The following is an 18831-nucleotide window of genomic DNA, read 5'->3' as shown; positions in this document are numbered from 1 at the left end:
TACTTTATCCATTCATCTATTGATGGTTACCTAGGTTACTTCATATCTTGGCTATTGTAAATAACTGCAGTGAAGATAGGGGTGCATGTATCTTTTTGAATGAGTGCTTTTTGTGTTGTTGTTGGTCAATACCTAGAAGTGGAATTACTGGGTTATGTGGTATTTCTATTTGTAATTTTTTTGAGGAAATTACATACTGTCTTGTATAGTGGCTGCGACTGTTTGCATTCCCACCAACACTGCACGATGTTTTCTTTTTCTCCACATCTTTATCAACACTTCTTATTTGCTATCTTTTTGATACTAGCCATTCTGACTGGAGTGAGATGATATCTCATTTCCCTAAAGATTAGTGATGTTAAGCATCTTTTCACATGTCCATTGTCCATCTCCATATCTTCTTTGGAAAAAACATCTTTCCAGGTCTTCTACCTACTTTTTAATCAGACTGATTGATTGATTATTTATTTATTTATTTATTTATTTATTTATTTATTTATTTTTGGTGTTGAGCTGTATAAATTCTTTAAATGTTTATTTGTAAGTTGTTATAGGGATCAAAATAAGGTTGTGTTTATCAAGCACTTAGGAGAAAAACTAGCTAGGGAAGGAAGTACTCCTGAGTCTGATTCCCATGATGTAGGCTCTACTCCCAACCAGTGGTCTGCTTTTGTTTTTGTTGATACCCTAGCTCCAGCAACTTTCTGCAATTTCCTCTTCTCTTAACACCTGTGAAGACTTAAGCCAAAAATTTAACTTTCTCAAAGCAACGGGGCGGGGGGGGGGGGGGGGGGGGGGGGAGGCTTTAGGGCTTGCAATTTTAGATACTAAACTCACACCTGTTTGTTCTTACTTTTTTTCCTCTCTGATTTTCCTTCTTATTATTATGTTTTATTTATCTATTTGCTTACTTATATTTATATATTATATAGTATATTATAAGCCTTTTATTTTTATGCTAAATTATTTTTGTTTTGTTGCTTTAAATTCTTTATAAATGTCAGAGGTTTAGTAAATAAGATATGTCTTACCTAAAAGTATAGAATATTGATTTTTAAAAATAAGCATTATCTGTATGTAGTTGGAAACATGAGTTACAAAATAGCTTATTTAACTCATAGGTCAACTGAAGATTCATATTTATTATTTGATTAGTGATCTTGATGTGTCCTTGCTTTATTCTGAGAAACTATAGAATTTAAAATCTACATATGTATATAAGGCATTTGAATTATTTGATTCAGTCAATTCAAGAAAATGTTATCTTCATTACAACTTCCACTTCATTAATCTGGTTTGTATTCTTTAATAATATAAACTGTAAATTTAATAATAATCCCTTCCACAGTCTGAGATTTCTATCATAGTAAGATATAATGAAGTCATGTTGTGTCAATATTGTTTTGCTTTCCTACTTGTTGACTGTGCTTTTGGAAGTGAAACAAGTACAAATGATAGTAATATAACTTTATACCAGTCAACTGATGAGTGATGCCAATTTACTGAAAAAATGATGTTGGCTTCATGACTAACAGCAGTCAACAATCAGTCAAATCTAGGGCTTCCTAATACTGTAATTTTGGATCTTAAAAACTGTATATAGTTTATAATGATCATATTTCTAAATAAAAAATAAGTAATATTGATGTAAATTTGAGTATGTTTTCCTACTTCCCATTAATGTATAGAAATCAAGAATTAATTTGATTATATTTCCTTTTTAAGATTATATTTATTTATTTTAGAGAGAGAGTGCATGGAAGTTGTAGGGGGAGCAAAGGAAGAGGGAGAAGACAGGGGAAAGAATCTCAAGCAGACTCTGTGCTGAGCACAGAGCCCAATATGGGGCTGGATCTCATGACCCTGAGATCATAACCTGAGCTGAAACCAAGGGTCGGATGCTTAAATGACTGAGCCACACAGATGTCCCAATTGTATTTCAAATATATTCAGAATATTTATCATGTAAAACATGTTTCAGGCTCTGATTTATGAAATAAAGGCTTAAGAATTTCTAATGTCCTTTTAAAGTTTTGTTTCATTTTTTTTCATTTGTCTTACTAGAATTTTTTTCTTTTATTAAAGATTTTATTTATTTATTTATGAGAGACACAGAGAGAGAGAGAGAGGCAGAGACATAGAGGGCGAAGCAGGGTCCCTGTGGGGAGCCAATGCAGGACTCAATCCTGGGACTCGGGAATCACACCCTGAGCTGAAGGCAGATACTCAACCAGTGAGCCACCCAGGTGTCCCTGTCTTGCTAGAATTCTGTAACTCAGGGCATACTATTGTTAAAACAAATGTTGAGGTATTATTTAAACTATAATTTTAGTTAAAAAGGAAAATTAATAATGTGTGAAGACATTTTACCCAGAATAATCTTGTACTTATTGCTTAGGAGGTCAAATTCTTCTAGTTCTAAAATCAATATCCTTATAACTAAAAATCTATTTGATCTACAGTAACCAGGTCAGTATTTGTCTACTCTTCATGAAAGGTATACTGGAGAATTTAGTTCAATAGTTTTTTTCCTATTTTATACTATTTTTGTTTTTCATTTGCTTTATTTATTTATTTATTTTTTTACAGTGCAGTAAATTTGTGGTCTCTCCCTTTTTTTAAAAAAGATTTTATTAAAAAAAAGATTTAATTTATTTATTCATAAGAGACTCAGGGAGAGGCAGAGACAGGCAGAGGGAAGAGAAGCAGGCTCCATCCAGGAACCCAATGTGGGACTTGATCCTGGAACCCCAGGATCATGCCCTGAGCTGAAGGCAGATGCCCAACCACTGAGCCACCCAGGCATCCCAAATTTGTGGTCTCTAATAAAAACTAGTTTTTATTTTCCTGTTTTTGCTAGCTCTTAATACTTTAAAATCCATAGGCCATTGTCCACTGAGTACCAATACATCATGAAATAAATTTAAATCATAAAATTTGAAGTATTGGCTTTTAGGCAAGAATAACTACTTCTATGGCAGGATTTTGGATTGTCAGAAAGATACCACAAGGTGGGTACCATCTTCTCAGTCTATGCCTAGAGTTCTGTTGTCTGTAGTTATTCCATCACCCAAATAGCTAAAGCCACTGTCATGTTCCCTCGCTACATCATGCTTTCCTTTGAGCTTACTTGTCAAATATTGAGTTATTCCTGGTTCTGATTTTGCCTTATCTTCGTGGTATATTCTTCTCATTGACTCTTCCACTTTTTTTTAGGTCTATCCTCCTGTACTTTTCTTCTTTTACAAATAAGATTTCACTTCTCATGATTTTAATTTAAAAAAATCAGTTCCCTAGGAACGCCTGGGTGGCTCAGCAGTTAAGCATCTGACTTCCAGCTCAGAGTGTGATCTTGGAGTCCTGGGATCGGGTCCCACATCGGGGGGCTCCCAGCATGGAGCCTGCTTCTCCCTCTGCCTGTGTCTCTGTTTCTCTCTCTCTCTCTCTCTCTCTATCTCTCTCTCTGTCTCTCATGAATAAATAAAATCTTTAAAAAAATCAGTTCCCTAAACTTCCATACAAATCCACCCCATCATTTTGATTCCCTTAGTTCATGGCCAGATCCTTCTCAGATGCTTCAGTTATATACCCTTTTATACTCTCAAGAAATTTCTACTCTGATTGTCTTCTTTTTCTTGATGTTTAACCTCTACTTCTCCTAGCAGATTGTTCCTAGTAGATTTAAAATATCTTTAAAATAATATGACACTGTAAGTAAAAACAACAGAAATCCTTGTTCAGTCTCTCATCCCTCTCCAACTAACTACAACTATGTCCATATCTCTCTTGAGATATATGATATGCTCTATGTATATATCATAGTACATATATGATATACTTTATCTTGGAGATATATAGCGTACTCATATATGTTACTATATACTATACTAGACATATGGCATACCAAATACTAGAGATTATTTTGTGGGTTTTTATTTATTTTTATTTTGTTTTTTGAACCAAAGTGTTGATAAAATTTATCTTGAAATAATAAAAACATAAAATCACTTTATGTGGAGTATAAATAACAGAAAGAACCCCTGTTATTTCTGAAAATTTTTTTAAAGTTTGTTTTCTGTTTCATATTTTATTTTGCTGATACATCCTAGTTGTCTTTTGAATTGAAGGAAGATACTTATCTAGTTGTGGGACTAATCTCTGAGATAAATTTCTTTATCTGTAAAAGGATTATTTTTGGTACCCACAAGCTCTCTAATGCTAGGATGAGGACATTTAAACCTTGGCCAGGCAAAATATGTTTATGCTTTAGTATTTTTACCATGTTCATATTTTTTCAAAGACAATAGAAGCTCTTCAAAGAGAGAATATGTCTATGTTTTGGGAAGGTATTGGATAACTTAAGAACATAATTAGGGACACCTGGGTGGCTCAGCAGTTGAGCTTCTACCTTCGGCTCAGGGGAATCTAGGGATCTGGGATCGAGTCCCGTGTCGGGCTCCCTGCAGGGAGCCTGCTTCTCCCTCTGCCTGTGTCTCTGCCTCTCTCTCTCTCTCTCTCTCTCTCTCTCTCATCTCTGTCTCTCATGAATAAATAAATAAAATCTTAAAAAAAAAAGGACATAGTTAGTTTACACTTTAGTAACTTTCCTTAAAGATGTTAGGCATACTGAATCAAGGTGTAGAAGAAATCTTAAGGAATTTTTACTATTTGCTCATTTGTTTGTGTAATACAATCTTTTAAAATTGCATTTGAAGTAGCATTTATAAACAAATCTGTTTTGGAGATTTTTTTTATTTGTTGAAATATACATATAAAATAATTTTATTTATTTTTTTTTAAATTTTTTATTTATTTATGATAGTCACACAGAGAGAGAGAGAGGCAGAGACACCGGCAGAGGGAGGAGCAGGCTACATGCACCGGGAGCCCGATGTGGGACTCGATCCCGGGTCTCCAGGATTGCGCCCTGGGCCAAAGGCAGGCGCTAAACCACTGTGCCACCCAGGGATCCCTATAAAATAATTTTAATTGCTGTAATTTAAAGTCTAGAGCAAATTTATTTATTTATTTATTTATTTTTTTAAATAAATTTTTTAATTTTTTTTTTTTTATTTATTTATGATAGTCACAGAGAGAGAGAGAGGCAGAGACACAGGCGGAGGGAGAAGCAGGCTCCATGTACCGGGAGCCTAATGTGGGATTCGATCCCGGGTCTCCAGGATCGCGCCCTGGGCCAAAGGCAGGCGCCAAACCGCTGCGCCACCCAGGGATCCCTCTAGAGCAAATTTAAATTTAGTTTGAAAGTAAATATTTCCCTAGTGTCCAATTTCCAAAAGATAGTTTCCTCTGAAGTTAAGCGGTATTTTGGTACATTTCTAATTATAAATATATTAAGAATACTAATGTTAGAAAAATTAGTGCATCTGGATTACTTTAGCTGGATATGTTCTTGCAAGTGAAATAGTTCAAAAGAAAGTGTGAAAAAAAAGTTTGGTTATCTAGGTATTTGGAATAAAATGGCTAAGTCTTCACTAGTTGAGAACTGTAGTTTCCTTTTAGAGTCCATCAGCACACATTCTGTCAGAAAAGAGCTGGTGGCAGTCATAATCAATCTGTGATTTTGTATCAACCAAGAAAGATGACAGATCTGAAATAGCTTTCCTTACACAGGGCTTAAGATACAAATATATGTATGCATCACTTTAGTGATAATGAAAACTGACTTTGTGACCTAAAGTAATCTTTCAAGGATATTTCCATGGACATTCAGGAAATTACATCACTGTGTAGAATGGGTTAAATTTGACACATTTCTTTTATTCATTTTTAGAGAATGGATTCAGTTATGCTATTTTATATTCTTATTTAAATTCTTTACTGAGAATGAAATCCTGGCATTGGAATGTTACATATCCTATGTGAAATTTCGCCATTCTCTCTATCAGCTTGACCTTCTGCTATTCTTTGTATTTACCGGCTGGACATTTCACCTGTTCCTCTCAGTTTAGTAAAGCTATAAATAGGAAGAAGAAGTAGAAAAGGTTAGCCAATCAAAATGCAGAATATGGATAAAGGTCAGGGTGGTAGGGCAAGCAATTCTAATTCTCAATATATATCAGACAATAAAAATCTGACACCTCATTCTTGTGGCAAAAATTGTAATAACGGAATTGAAAATACTGTGCAAATTATTTTTCATACAAGACTGTATAGTTGAAACAGAGTAATGGTATTTGTCCATTCTCATTAAACTTTTAGAATTGTGCTCTGATGCTTAAGATAAAGGAGCCATACATACACAATAGAAAAACAACAAATGTATATTTCTAAGTTGCAGTCTTTACACATTTCTTCTTTACTCATTAATGAATTATAATTTAATTTCTATATAGGCAAAATAAAGCAGAGATGACATAAATTACTGAGACTTGGAAATCCAAAATCTGGAATAAATTAAACTATGGGAAAGATTGCTGATGTCTTAATGAGTTAATTTTTCTTTTCACATAATTTATAGTATTTGCTGGTAGTTCTTGGCATTTGTGTAAGAGAGTAGGAGGTGTGAGAGTCTGAATAATGGGTCCCCAAAAGACATCCATATACTGATACCTGGACTGGAATCTGTGAATATCACCTTTTATGAGATAGAGAGATAGATAGATAGGTAGATAGATAGATAGATAGACAGACTGACTTTGCAGGTATAATTAAGTTAAAGATCTTAAGACAAGAAGATTTTCATTGATTATCCAAGTGGAACCTAAACACAATCATAGGTATCTTTATGAACAGGACGCAAGGGGAGATTTTATAAGCCCATACAGGAAAAGGCAATATGAGCTTGGAGACACAGACCCATCTGAATGATATGGCTACAGGCCAAGGAATGCCAGGAACCACCACCAGAAGCTTAGAAGGGTCAAAAAAATAGATTTTCCTATAGCCCCTGGAGGGAGGATGGCCCTGACAACACCTTGATCTAGCCCAGTGGAACTAATTCCAGATTTCTGCCCTCCAGAATTAGAATAAATATATTTTACCATCAAGTCTGTGATAATTTGTTACAGCAACCATAGGAAACTAATAGAGGGGGCATTTGTGGTGAACGAACAGAGCTCTTGGAATAATTTAGTTGAAAGCAAAATTCATCAATTCAAACTCAAATGTTTCATCTTATCTTCATATATATTAATATATTAGATAAGTCATCCACTGTCTACAATAGCTTGAGGCTCATTCAACATTGTGCAGAGGGATAAGAACTGGTTGGGGAATGGGGATCCATGGGTGGCTCAGCGGTTTGGCACCTGCCTTCGGCCCACGGTGTGACCCTGGAGTCCCGGGATCAAGTCCCACATCGGGCTCCCTGCATGGAGCCTGCTTCTCCTCTGTGCCTCTGCCTCTCTCTTTCTCTCTCTGTGTCTCTCATGAATAAATAAATAAAATCTTAAAAAAAAAAAAACTAGTTGGGGAATGAAGAGGCCTTGAAATGCATCCCGCTGGCTGAGAGTTTGAAGCTTCTTACACCTTAATTTCCCAACTGTTTAAATGAGAGGAGTGCTATATCCAAAACATCTTCCAGTAAGTCAAGATATGTATTCTGAAGCAAAGAGGGAACTGAAAAATATCAACACCTGGGAGTGATTAAGAATGATAAACCTGTTGGGGCACCTTGGTGAGGAAAATGAATAGAATAAAATAAAATAAAACTCTGGCTATCTGGAACATGAGTGTTCTGAATAGTAATTATAGAATATAATAAGGGTGAGATGGAATAGAAATGTGCCCAAAATACAATTTTACAATCTTTTAAAGAACGTATCCCATCACTCTTCCTGCCCATATGCCCTAGATCTTATTTAAAATCTGAAAATGAGTAAGATACCTAAGACTGGAAAGAAAGAAAACAGAAGAGATCCAGAGAGTAAGCACTGGGGTGACTCCAACTATTGAGAATGGAAAAGGTGGGATTCCTGGGTGGCTCAGCAGTTGAGCGTCTACCTTCAGCTCAGGGCATGGCATCGGTGTCCCAGGATCAAGTCTCACATCAGGTTCCCTGCATTGAGTCTGCTTCTCCCTCTGCCTATGTCTCTGCCTCTCTCTGTGTGTATCTCATTAATAAATAAATAAAATCTTAAAAAAAAATAGTGGAAAAAGTGAGAAGTAGAAAGTGGGAAGAAAACCAGGGAAATATGGTGTCCTGGAATTCCAGTCCAAAAAATGACTCAAGGAAGAAAAGACCAACTGTCAAAAGCCGATACGTCAAGCAAATTAAGGATGGAGTATTCACCATCGATTGTAGAGTGCTCAGGGGTCACTGGAGACCAATACGAAAAGCAGTTTCAGTAGAGTTGTCGACTAGGGACTTATCATGAAACAAATGTTTTTCTGAAGTATTTTATAAACTGCTTCTGTGAGATTGATAAATACTCTATGAAGTTAGATGGAATTCTGTCAATTGCTGTATATCTCTTTCCTAAGATATTTATTCCTTAAAATCAGTACTTAAGAGGAGGGATTAAAAGAGAAAAAACGTAAAGAATTAGGCTGGACAACTTTTCTAAGAAGGTCTGTCCTAAGAGGAAAGACAAAAATGGGGTAAAGGCTGGAGGGAAAGGTCAGGTGAAGAGATTTTTTTTTCACCAATATGGAAATTAGAATAGGATGTTTTTATATGGTAATGGAAATGAAGTTATAAAAAAGAAAAACATAAAAACACTATTGGTGCTGAAGAAGTGATGAGAGAAAGCATTAGAGCTAGTCTTTGAGAAAGAGAAAAAGGATGGGATCAAGGGCACTGGAGTGGGAAGTTCACTACAGGTTGGAGAGCACATCATCTATTTATTTATTTATTTATTTATTTATTTATTTATTTATTCAATCATCTCTTTAGATAGAAATCATCCAGAGTTATGGAAAAATGCTGTTAGAAGGAGATCTAGTGATATTAGTAGCTAAACATTTAAGTATGGAGGGAGAGTGACCCAAACGTTGATTGATGATCCCATCCAAGGGTAGAGGTGACATTTGGGTGACATGAGTCTACTCTGACATTTTTTCAAGAAGGAAGAAGGCAGAATGATTTGTGATTGTCAAATGAGCAAAAAAGATAATCAGCTCACTGAGAAACCAAGTAATAAGAGGGGCTCGAAGAGAACTCACTCAGATCTAAGAGGACTGCAAGGGAAATTGTGTCTACAGGGAAGAGCAAGAGAGTGAGGAGGATGATCAGAGAAGATGAAAGAGCAGAGTATTTAGCAAATGGTTTACTGTGAGTTCCGAGGACCCATTGGAAGTTTCTAGAATTGGAGGTAGTGGGAGATGATGTGCACCAAATTAAACCAGATGACGAGGGCTTTGTTTGTAGATAGTCTAATAAATAGCAGAGGGAAGAGTGAGATCAGTCCTCTTGTTCTAAATCAGCTTGTGGGGCGAAGGCTATGGGTGATGTGAAGGAAAGGGGGGTTACAGGACTATCAAGAGGAGAGAGTTCTGGGATTCCCACCTGATTATTACTGGGAAGGTAGAGGCCTCTGGAGAGGCCATGGGGCTCTGCGCTCAAAGGACTCCTAAGGTCCTTATTATATACAACTAAGGTAGGAATGGAGCTCAGCAAAAAAAAAAAAAAAACTTTTCTCACAACTCAAAGGTCCTACTCAGTCCCTATTATAAAAGGAGAAAGGATGCTGAGGGGCATTGAAATACCAAATTATTGAGATACATATTCATCAATCCTGCATCAGAGCCACGGAACCACTAGAGGTAACTGTGCCAATGCTTGATTTATAGAATGGATTTGATTTTTTCAACTTATGTAGTATATTTGTTCTGGCTCTGCAGAGCTAACACTAAACCTGCTTAGGCAGTTATATTTTCTCATTTACTAACCATGAATGATCTTTCTTATGGCTAAAGACTCAAGAATTGAGTAGCAACACAGAGCTATGCAACCTTAACAAAAGTGACAGATACACAGTTTTACTTAAATATTTACATCAAATCTAATTACCAAGTGCTCCACCTGTGTTATCACACACCCCCCTCCACTCCCGGGTAAACATTAGAATAAGAGATACTTTTAGGATATTCTTTTATAACACAAAACTTCTGTTGAGAAAGTTGTTTTAGGAATGCCTGGGTGGCTTAGCAGTTGAGCATCTGCCTTTGGCTTGGGGCATGATCCCAGAGTCCTGGAATTGAGTCTCACATCGGGCTCCTTGCATGGAGCCTGCGTCTCCTCCCTCTGCCTATGTCTCTGCCTCTCTCTCTGTGTGTCTTTAATGCATAAATAAATAAAATCTTAAAAAAAAGTTGTTTTAAAAAAATGCATTACCTCCGCTATTCCACGTGCATGAATTCTATCATTAAGAGAGAAGATCAATTCTATTTATATATATATATATATTTTTTTGTCAGTTCATACACCCACACCCAGTAGCAGTAGATAACAGAAGGAATTGTAACCTAGAATACTTGACAACATTCTAACTCAGTATGTATGCTATTGTTAGCCCTAACTTGAGTATATGAGGCTGAAAATTTCTCTGTAGTCAATATGTGGAAAAATCAGAGTGTGCAGTACAGTTGTATGCAGGCTTAAATGTGGACCGGACTCATTATATAATTTTAAAATATTTTATTCAGGTACAAAATCAAAAAGAGATACCATTTTTAAAAGTCTTGCCAGATTATAATATAAAAGACAATTTAGGATGAGAAAGTTTACAAAATGTAATGTTCAATGGTCAGAGAGACTTGGATCCTAGAGACACAGAGCAACTGAGAGAAGCATAACAGATCAATGTGGCTTGATAGTCCTTGTTCATTGTAACCTTGTTGGCAACAAAGGGTAGTCCTGCATAGGAAATAAGATTATCAGCAATGGTTTTCATATTAAATTATCCTGAAAACATACTGAACATGAACCAAATGTTACATTTGTGTGTGTGTATGTGTGTGTGTGTATAAATAAAATAAGGATTTACGAGGTAACAGGATTTATCTTTATTGTATTTTATAGGTAGAAATCATTTAATTATTCTAATTGAAGTATTTAAAGGCTGAATACTAAAATGCTTTAAGTTTTGACTAGGTCTGCAGTGTTTCGAATTTATAAGAATTTGGCATTGTCCCTTCCTAATTAGTTATGCACACAAAAGAAGAAAGGTAAAGCAGCAAAACAAAAACAATTACAAACTACAGAATTGGCAACTTTGAGAACTACATAGAAAAGTAACTAAGGTAAAAAAGAACTAGAAGTCTTTCCTAAAATCAGTGTTTGGAAAAAAAAAATAACAGTAGTTGAAAGCCAGACTATATTGAATACCAGTGATGACTATAGTACTTTTGCTAAGTCAACAAAATCATAATAATCTAGAAACTCCAAAAAACAGCCCTGACAAGGGAGAGGTGATGTTTTATTATACATTTCAACACCACCTCCCTACACTGGAAACGATAGGAAGAGGAATGAGAAAGGAGACAAAATTCTGATGTTCTCATTGTAAAATAACAATCACTAAGATAACTAATAAAAAATGCATTCCAAAATTATAGAAACTCATACAGATGTCAAGTCTTAAAGAGAAAGCACCACACAGATAATATATTAAATATGCAAATAACATTTCAGAATATGCATAAGACTATGAATATATTTTAATATATTTCACACTGTAAGGCAATCTTATATTTAAGCATTGCTATTATAGTTTTATATAACTGCCTCAAATATTTCTAAGTAGGCAGAGTATAAATAATCAAACATATACTTAATGAATATATTTATGTTGTTGCAACCAAGGGATTTATATAATAGTATGCGAGTAATATGCATATTTGCATGCCTATTTGATCCCAAATGAAAGTATTTTATCAATGCGCAGGCTTATAGACTTATGTCCCTATTCTTTATAATCTACTTTCTGCGTGACTGTTACACTATATCTGTATCTACCTATCTATCTATCTATCTATCTATCTATCTATCTATATATTTGTTTTACTTTAATCTTATTTTGTAAATATTGGAAGAGTTCCAAACCTAACAGGTTTTAACTAAATACATAGTAGTTATAATTTCATGCGAAGATTTGGGTAGTTTTTAAAAAAATTTGTAAATATATATGGAGGAATGATTTGGAAGAGTAAGAAAGAGAAAATAGACTTTCCTAATTATATGTGTTGAAGATGTTAGCTGGAGGTTAAGTTTACCATACAAACTGGAATTGAAAGAGCAGAGATGGGCAGCCCCGGTGGCTCAGTGGTTTAGCACCAGCTTCAGCCCAGGGCCTGATCCTGGAGTCCCGGGATCGAGTCCCACGTCAGGTTCCCTGCACTGAGCCTGCTTCTCCTCCTCTGCCTGTGTATCTGCCTCTCTCTCTCTCTCTCTCTTTTTCTCTCTCTCTGTCTCTCATGAATAAATAAATAAATAAATCTTTAAAAAAGAAAAAAGAAAGAGCAGAGATAGCAGAGTGGCAGGAGTAGGTAAAGAGAAATGTGGTAAGAGTATAAGAGAAGTCAACTTGTATAAATAAGGCCAAACATAGGTCGAGTCTTGATTCTGTTCTAGCTCTTTTGTGCTCCTTTGGAGCCATTTCTCATCTGGCGCCCAGGTTGGGACATGCATCCAAAAGGACCAAGCAGAGATGGGAATCCAATACGAGGTTGTCCACAAGGAAGTGGAATCAGCTTCTCTTACCTGATGATTTGCATGATTCCTGAAGAGAGAAAATGTAAAGGAAACCATTGTCCAGGCAACATTATCAACCTCTGGACACCTCTTAACACTGTAAACTGAAAAATTCTCCTCATGTTTTTGTGAAACTATGAACTTCCTTGAACTTTTTTTTTTAAGAACTTGACACCTTTCATGATTTCTCAACATCACAGTCTCTAATGCCAACGTTGTGTGGCAGAAATTAAGACAAAAATAGCTTTTGCTGCTGTTATGCTAATGACATTCTCTTTCAAGTACTATCAAGTAGGCAAGTAATGTCACTCTAAAGAAAAAAAAAAAGTCAATTTTTATAGTTCAAGTTCCAGGCTCTGGACCCAACTGCCACCTATCTTTGCTTTGTCTCTTTGGGATGGTGTTTTCTTGTTTGGAGGAAAAAATAAAAGAGGTATTATCTTCTCCTATGACAGAAATGAAATGGTGAAACAAGTCTGAAGTGGAGGCTTTACCTTGCTGGGGAAATTTTAATGATCACAAAACAAATCTACCAACTCTAAGATATTTGATGTGTGTTATCAAGTCACTTTTAAGACATGTATACTTCTATTGGAGTTGAAAGCTTTTAAAAGATGGAGAAAAAAAAAAAGACCTAGGACTTACAATGTTCAAATAATATCATATCAAGGCTAGGACTTAAATTCATCTCTGGGAAATTTTATTTTCAATTTGTAGCATAAGCATGGGATAGATAGATTACTTGTCAATATTCTTTAATAGACAAAGGAAAGCCCAGATGAGAACAAAAATGGAATTGGCAATACAGTAAAAATGAGTAAGTCAGACCGAGCTCTCTTTTGGATCACTGCAATTTATATTCATTAAATCACTGTGCTTGATAAGCTAGCTTTCTGAAATACCGTGAACAAATTGTTAAAGAACTGTCAGTATACTCTTGCCTAGTTGGATAATCAGTTCCTTATTGTAGAAATAGAAATAGCATCCTGGATTTGATTGAGCATCTGACTTTGTGGTGTGTGTGAGTAGTAATGTTGCAGGGTTCCAGGGGGGTCAATCTTGAATGATCTGGTGTATTCCCATACTTGTGTGGTCCAGAATCCAAACCCAGCCTTGGTAAAAGTTAGTTTTATGGGAGGTTGGGTAAAAGAGTATGGGCTAATTCTGGGGGATGAATTATTTAAAAACCCATTTTTGACTCACAGTGGAACAACTGACTATCTGTGTATAAGGCACCCTCAGCATTAGACAATTTTTCAATTGCATTTTCTGGTTCAATGTAACTTTAGATAGAGCAAGCATAACCTTTATTACAGGCTATTGCCTCTCCTTTATCAGTAGTTATAGGTACTGGTTCACCATGAAACATCTCTCTAAGAGCAAAAGATAGAATTGGGAACCATATGCATTTGTTCAACTACGTGTTCATTGCTGAATGTTTCCAATTGAAACTTGTTTTCAGTTTATACTTTTACAGCTACTTGGAGGAGGTATTGTTAATACCCTCTTGGGTGAGGTAACAGATTCACCAGAGATCTCTCACCCAGAACAGAGAGCCTCTACATCAAAGTATGCCTTCTCACTTAGCATTTCATTTTTTTTCTACAATACTCTCCTGTTTTCTGTTGAAAATAGACTGCTCACTTTTGTGACTTAATCAAAGGAAATTTTCAACATATGTACAGGGCAGTAAAACCTAAATGAGCAACATGGAGTGCTTTCAGCATATTCATTTATTCAATCATTCATTCAGCTGTCATCATAAAGACATGTATTGGCTGCTTACAATGTGTTCAACACTCTACTGTTTGCTGGTGATTTAAAAATTCACTTTTAAACAGGATCAACTTCTTCTGAGCTATAAATAAAATAGTTTGAATCCAATTAACATTTTTAACTTTGGATCAAACCTCATTGAGCATGGAGCAATATATATATATCAGGTTCAGGGGAATACTAAAAACCAAGGCTTTCGGTAAAATAGTGAATTAGCATGTATTTAACAGCCGTTTATTGGCACCTGATTTGTTTTGGTCAAGGTACTAAATGCTAGGGCTAAAAAAAATAAATTAAAAACAAAACTGATGTGAGAAATTTGCATCATTCCTAAATCTGACATCTCTGGAAGCTATTTTAAGTAGAAAATAGGTTATGTGTTGTGTCCTTAACAGCGATTCTCTAAAATTCCCATGTTTCAAATAATAAGTGTGAAAATACTATTAAATATAGTCTAACTGAACAATATGGTTTTACCCTCAATTACTGGCTAACCTTTCTCTAGTCACACATTTCTGGAAAAACTTGTGCAGAGAAAATTTTATTACTAATACAGCAGTTAGTGTAAGAAGATTTTTCCCCCAGTGTTCTTTCTCATTGTGTCTGAGAAGTTTCAGTTGAATGTTGTGTTGATGGTCTTTAACAAATCTTAAGAAAGCTTTACTCATAGCAGTTTCTACAAGTAGTGAAGGGGAGCTGAGGAAGAGCCAACTAAAATCACCTAAATCCAGGCTTGTGTAGGGAGGGCAGGAGGTAGAGTGGCTTCTTGTAGACCGGCTACAATTTTACTCTTTGCACTTCACATACTGTGCACATATGATTTTATTTATTTCTAATACCAGCTATTGCACTCATAGAATAATTTTCAAACTCCATGATTTTTATATTTTTATTTTGCTCTGCCTTTTCAGTTCCCATTTTATACCCAAAGTATTGCCTTTATTTATTTGTTTGTTTGTTTATTTATTTTGCCCCGATTTTTTTTAACAGATCTTAATCTAAAGCTCAAGTCCTAGGCTCTTTGGAATTTTTTCAAAGTGCTATTATTGTTAAACTATGAAACTTTTCAGAATAAGAGCCTTGGCATCCAGAACAGAAAGGCATAAAGAAGACACCGCATATTATCAGTGTTAAACAGAGTATACACAGAGGGTTGCCATATTTCGCAAATGAAAATATGTATTATATCAGATATAGTTACACTTAAAAAGTCATTTGTTGTTTATCTGCAATTTAAATTTAAATGGACCTCCTGTAAATTCTATGGTGACCCTAATCACAGACTTGAGTGAAATACATTCTCCTGACCATACACAAAACTATCAAAAGGAAAGTTACTAATTCATTAGTGAGTTTATTCTTATTTATTGAATCAGATCTGTAACTTAGAGTCGTAATACATCAAAAAACCATATACTGAATAGTTTCATGGGGAGATTAACTACCTAAAATTGCTTGTAATGGCAGAAAGGGCAGGCTCGTTCACAGGAAGCTTTCCATATTAAACTAGAAAAAAAATCACATCACTTGCGTGTTTTAATAAACAATGTTTGGTGCAAATTTTGAAAGATGTAATTCCATTATTAGAAGAAGAAAAAAGCTGAAATGGCAACCAGGGGAAAGAAGGATAGCCTATTTTTATATTCTTCTATTATTTATTTTCTAAATTTTCTGCTTTAAAAAAATAACCATAAAAATCAAAGTTCTAATGAAAAGACTAAACTAAAAAGAAAAGTTGAATGCTAAGAGTTGTTTATAAATGTACACATTTGGTTCTAATAGCAATAAACAAGGGTTTCTATCTTCTAAATACTTAAATATTTATCCTTTAATACTTCAAACTTTTATTCTTTAGATCCTTTAGAAACTAAATGCATCAGTTCAAAAGCCAGGAATTTCAACCTAGACTGTTTTTAGATTTTAGCGCTGGATTTATCACTTCCTATTTGTTTGTCCTTGGGCAAATTAACCACCTTTTTATGCTTCTATTTCTTTATCTGTGAAGTGGAGATGGTAATATTATCTAATTCAAAGGGTTGCTTTGAGCATGAAATGAGGTAGGATAAAATGCCTGACTCCGCGTAAGTGCTATGCAAGTGTTAATGGCAGTCATTCATTCCTATTCTCACTAATGTGTGTGAGGCAAGGTTTCCTTATTTGTTGACTTTGTTTCTGTTGTTAATCCATTGATCTGGGGTTGCCCGGATTAAGAAGATACAAAAATTTCTCCTTGCTCATTTTCATTTTGGAAAGAAATCCAGGGAGAAAAGGTGGTAATGGGGAAGCCTTCAAAACGCTTTCTATCTCTAGGAGACTGGACAAACAAATAGCAAACTGTCCTAGCTGGAGATGCTGGGACAAAACACCCTAGACTAGGTGATTTAAACTATACACTTTTGTTCCTCACAGTTATGGAGGCTGTGAAATTCAAGATTAAGGTACCAGAAGATTCACTTCTTGGCAAGGGCTCTTTTATCTTTTCCTGATTAATTTCTTGCTGTATCCTCAGGAGGGAACTTTGCTGTCTCTCTTTTTTTTTTTTTCTGGCATTAATCCCATCATGGGGGCTGCACCCTCATGATCTCACATAAACCTAATTATCTCCCAATACCATCTTATTGGGAATTTGGGCTCTCACGTAGGAATTTTGATGGCATACAAACCTCCAGTTCATAATATCAGCCAATGCCATTTTGTCTATATATTCCTGCTAAACAGGAATGATATTCAAAGTGATTGAGGGCAGCAGTTGTGCATTATAACTGGATTTGGTCCTACTGTTACATTTCTCTTTATAATCACATCAATATTGCCTTGAAAAAATAGCATATGGTAGAGAGAGAAATGACTCACAATTGATATGCAATCCAGCTGTGGGTATGTGATTTGTCTTCATATAGGGTTAAAAATAAATTCCTAATCAGATTTAAACTGTATAGAGAAATATGTTCACTGTTGTCCCAGATGCACATAATATCTATTTTTTTTATCTGAATACACATATTCACATATTTTTCTTCGTAGTTACAGCATTTGAACACAAATAGGTAGGAAAAATTAGCTTAATTTAGATTGAAAATAAACGTTTTATAAGATGAATTATTAAATCCCTCACATGAATGAAAATCTAACAAATTATAATATGTTACTACATGGATTCCCATGAAAACAAAATATTTATGACCCTTTTGTAATTGACTTAAATGATACAATCATAGAATAGAAAGACCAATCTCAAATAGGTGGATATACTTCTATTAATAACATGGAACTATCAAAATATTAAGAGTATATATTATTTACTTGTAAGCAAAATATTACTTATATCACTAGAAAAATCATTTTTCTAGTGATCTCTATACAAGGATCTGTAAGAAGTTCATGAGTGTCTTTTTATAGGATTACACAATTAATTGAACCTTAGTTTTAGAATGTATTACTATTTAGTAAATTTTGATGTGTATGAAATAAAAACCATTTTCTTAGTTTCGAAGAAAATTGCTTTTTTTTCAAGTTTGATATATTGTGTTTATTTTAACTATCCTTTAAAATATTGAAAAACTGAAACAATCCTTTACTAGGAGTAAATATTCAACTGGAATGTAATTAGGTTGAATTTTCCCCTTCATTAAGCATATGGGCAAATCAGATGTGCATTTTCATTTCAAAAGTTTATTATGGGGAAAATACATAAATGTAATTATAAGCATTCTCATTAATTTATCTTTGATTTCTTGCCATTCTGCATACATGTCCAATTTCACATCTTTGCAGTCCATTATCTTGAATCAAATTTCTGCTTTAGGGGATCTGGATCATCATTGCATTTAAAGGGCTTTCTGTCACTTACATGCAAATACAAAAGTAACATTGATGTTCAGAATTTTTGAAAATAAAGGCAGATAATAGGGTGAGTGACTTAAAAAGTCCTTTTGAAGTTACTGATTAAGATTTGTAATTTGTCAATGTGAGTCACTTTTAAACACATGTTGTGGCCTGCCTCATGACAAGACCTAAGTTACAACCAATTCCAAAGAAAATAATAAGGATCTTACTTTTTAAGTAAAGTCTGTCAAATATGGTTTTAAAGAGAAATATCTAAATTCTCTTGGGAAGTGGTTGTATACTTGAAGACATTGAGTCAGATGTCTTTTACTCTGGCCTCAGTAAAAGTTAATAAAATGTCAGGACATCGGGTAAGAAATTAATAAATGCTTATCGAAAGAAAAAATGTCACAGACTTAAGAATAGTTTTTTCCAAACACTACTATTAAGCTTTTTAGAACTGTGAAGTCACATGACCCATGTCTCATTAATCTGAGGGCCCTTTTCTTCCCCAGCAACTGTTCCATAAGTCAAAAACTTTCAAGTAATAATTGATAAGCAAAATAAATATGGTCATT

At 34.8% G+C, this 18831-nt stretch overlaps 1 protein-coding gene across 2 annotated transcripts in view; it reads left to right on the top strand.

Annotated features, from left to right (window-relative positions):
• TENM3 (teneurin transmembrane protein 3) overlaps positions 1–18831 on the top strand; it is a 2512213-nt gene that overhangs the window by 741665 nt on the left and 1751717 nt on the right. The window lies entirely within an intron of this gene.

The sequence above is a fragment of the Vulpes vulpes genome, chromosome 7, assembly GCF_048418805.1.
Source record: "Vulpes vulpes isolate BD-2025 chromosome 7, VulVul3, whole genome shotgun sequence".
In the NCBI taxonomy this organism is placed as follows: Eukaryota; Metazoa; Chordata; class Mammalia; order Carnivora; family Canidae; genus Vulpes; species Vulpes vulpes.
Note: the sequence above shows the minus strand (reverse complement) of the source record. Positions and strands in the feature narration are given on the sequence as shown.